Here is a 3,651-nt window from a genome sequence, read left to right as displayed (position 1 = left end):
AGAATATTATTATTCGAGGGGTTAGTCGTTTGGAAGCCGTTGCACTTGGCAAGACGTGTGACGAAGTGAATGCTGTGGGACCCGCACCGAAAAAGAAATAGAATGGTTACGTCCCCCACAGATCCTACGGGGCGTCTCCTCCACGGAGCCTGCCGACGAGAGAACTACGTCTTCCATTGGTTCAAAAAAGCGGGCCCCAAATGGACACAACCGGGTCCCGTCGCAAAAGACCAATAGTAGACACTCTTACCCCGGCGCGTTCCGGAGACGGTGCAGGGGATCGCAAGTTTGAACACTTGAAATGACCACATGGGCTCGTTCTTCGCCCCGCATTTCCTATCCGAGACCAGATTGGTTAATTTGGGGCCATGGGACCCACTCTCGCTCACAGATGATCTTAGTCAGCATTGGCCACTGAGGTGATCGAACACATGTCGTTAGATTTCCGCACGTCGCCATGCAAACTGCCAAGGAGTCGCATATGGAACTGCTAATTGTAATTTACATCGTTTGTAACGCAAGAATTAGATAGATATATATCGAATAAAGAAAAGGAACACGATGAGGGAAGAGTCAACAGTATTCGCGAAGAACACTGTGCAAGCACGCCAACCTCGAACGGGCGGAAAGAAGCTGCAACACGGTCAACTTATCTCGAATCAATGGAATAAACAGCAATGTGAGCAAGTGGAGACGCGGATTTGAACCTTCCAATGTCATTTTATTGTCTCATCTGCACAAGCCGGCAAATGCAGAGGATGGGAAGAAGAGAAGATTAGCTTGAGAGTTCATAATCAGAGACATCGTATATGCATCCATCTGGAATATTGATTAGACTCTGTGTTCGAATCACGATTAGATGCATATAACTATCAGAGTTGTCCCCTATTCCACTTCTAAATGTTTAGTTTTTGTTGGAGCACAATATTTGTTAGATACTTAATAATTATTATTTGTATTAAAAATAGTTAGAAGGTATAGGCGTGTTATTCTCCGAATGGATACATTGGATGTGAATATACTTTGTATATATATGCTTGCATATTTAGAAAGCATCAACATTTTTGATGCATTTGTCCTAAGTGAATGTATCAGACACAAATATATACTTTGTATGGTTAAAATAATTTGGACACTTTCAATATTGATTGATGGGAGCATCAAACATATGAATATACTTTGAATGCTTTTGTCATGTGTGGATGTTTTATGATTAGGTGTAAGGAGTACACCAAACAGTTGGATGTTTATGTATTAGGTAAATAAGTTAAGCATAAAGAAAGTATTTGGTTAGGGTGTATATAGTCTTGGATGGATGCATCATCATAAAAAGATAGATATTTTACAATGGTGTTAGGTTATATATGGGGTGTTGACCTATTCATTTGGCAATGGCAAGTCAATGGATTTGACCAAGTGGATCTAGTGATGTATCCCAAACGAAATTGACCTACTCTTATGCAAAAAAAAAACTATCTGACCTACTTTGCTATGGTAAAAAGAGATGTTTTCTCTTAATATAGTTGGTTAGGGTACTCTCGTCTTATAAAATATTACGATATTAATTTATATATAAAAAAAAGGATTTGATAAACTTTTACATTGATATACATAAAATTACATATGAATAAACAAAACCATGTTTACTCCTAGCCAACATTCACATTAGCACCCTGTAAATTTGAACCTAGTTGGACCGTTTCACTTGGTGTAGGCAGCCACCCAAAGAGACTAATAGCATGCTAAAGAGGGAAAGAAGAATTTTAAAATAAAAAAAAAATTTATTTAGAGATCAATAATCAAAAGTATACTAGAAAATCAATACTAAGATTTAACATACTTCAAAAACTTTTATTTATATTTTTTAAAAAATTAAAATATTTAATATATGAGATTAATTATAAAGCCTTTGAGTTATTCCCATTACTACTCCTCTTATATACCTCTCACATAAACTTAATAATTTTTCTCTTAACCTTCTCTAAGAATTCTAGAGATCACTCTTAGAGAATCCAAATTATCTTGTTTCTCCATCTTACCGAAACTTTGAGATTTAAGAAGTTTAATTTAATTAGGACTCCTAAAAGTACTTATCAATCTTAATGTTCTCCACCTTGGTAAGTATTTTTTCACTGTATCTCTTGTAGAAATTAAACCATTGACTTGAAGAATTCACCGTAGCTACTCAAACTGAAAGTTCAACACTTAAATTTAATAAAGTTATCAATGTGCTACTTGATTCCGAAGAGAGATTTTTATCTCATGGTCTTACCACAAACATAATTTTTTTTCCTTATAACTATTTGCATCTCAAAATTCATAAATATTATCTTTCATTTTTTTATCATAGGTACCAACTATCCTCCACACATATAATCAATTTTCAACCCTTTGAGATCTTTATTGTATTTTATTATAGACCGTACAACTCTTGATATAACCTTGATAATATAAAAGATTTAAAGAAATTAGATTCTTTTGTATCTTTGAAACATATACTACATTCTCTAAAATATGCACTACTTCTACTTCATTAGATGTTTTGATCCTCACTTTGTCGGTACACATGACTTCTATTGTTGAAATCATCAACCAGACTCAATCTATTATTCAACTTATTATTCAATGAATCAAAATCATTATTTTGAGAGTAAATATAAGTAACAATGCTTGCCTACATCTAAGGAGAAAAATTCAATATATAAGATTGATCTTCCATATTTACCTCTATCATGATCTATAATTATGCCTTAGTAAGATTGATCTTCAATGTCAATCTTGGACTGATGCAACTAAAATATCCTATGAGCGAGAGACTTTGTGAGGAAGTTTGTTAGTTGGTTAGAAGTATAGATATAAGAAACACGTAGTTGACGTCTGACAACTTAATCTCTAACAAAGTGAAAATCGATACTAATGCATTTCATATGTGAATAGAATATTGCGTTAGAAGTGACACAATGATGAAGAGTGGGGTGGTGACTTTTTAAGCATTTTTCATGCCCATCATCGATGATAGATCTAGAATGTATATTTTTTTAGATAGAAAACACCTAGAAGATGTAAACGATATTTTCACTCCCAAAAAATAGCATAAGGTTCTTAGGTCTTTGATGTAGAATCGATTTGTTAATTACTTAATAAATTACTTGATCTTCGTAGAATTATTACTTATGATGATAATATTATCAACGTAGCTAGTAGATATATAGTATATCCCTATTATTATCGTAGGAATAAAGAAGTGTTAGAATTGACAAACCCAACTGACATCAAAAAATGAGTTAAGTTGAATATACCGGGCTCTTAAAGGTTGAAGAAGTCTATAAATAACTTTTTGTAGTTTACATATATGATTTGGATATTGAGGGTAGATGAATATAGAGGGTTACTGTATAAAGTCATATTTAGTTAAGGCTTCATATAAGAAAGTATCATTAACATTAAGTTGGCATACATGTCAACCTTGAGTGATAGTCAAATTGTCATTGGTTTAACAATTGCGCTGAAGGTCTATGTGAAATCAACGTATGGTCATTGGTAAAATCCTTGGCTACTAGATGTGATTTGTATCTCGTAATGGATCCATTTGAGTTATACTTAATTCGAAAAATCTACTTACACTCAAAAATATTTTACGTGATGTGAGAT

The sequence above is a fragment of the Musa acuminata genome, chromosome BXJ2-9 (genome assembly GCF_036884655.1).
Source record: "Musa acuminata AAA Group cultivar baxijiao chromosome BXJ2-9, Cavendish_Baxijiao_AAA, whole genome shotgun sequence".
Classification (NCBI taxonomy): domain Eukaryota; kingdom Viridiplantae; phylum Streptophyta; class Magnoliopsida; order Zingiberales; family Musaceae; genus Musa; species Musa acuminata.
The sequence above is the reverse complement of the archived record's forward strand: the minus strand, read 5'-3'. Positions refer to the sequence as shown.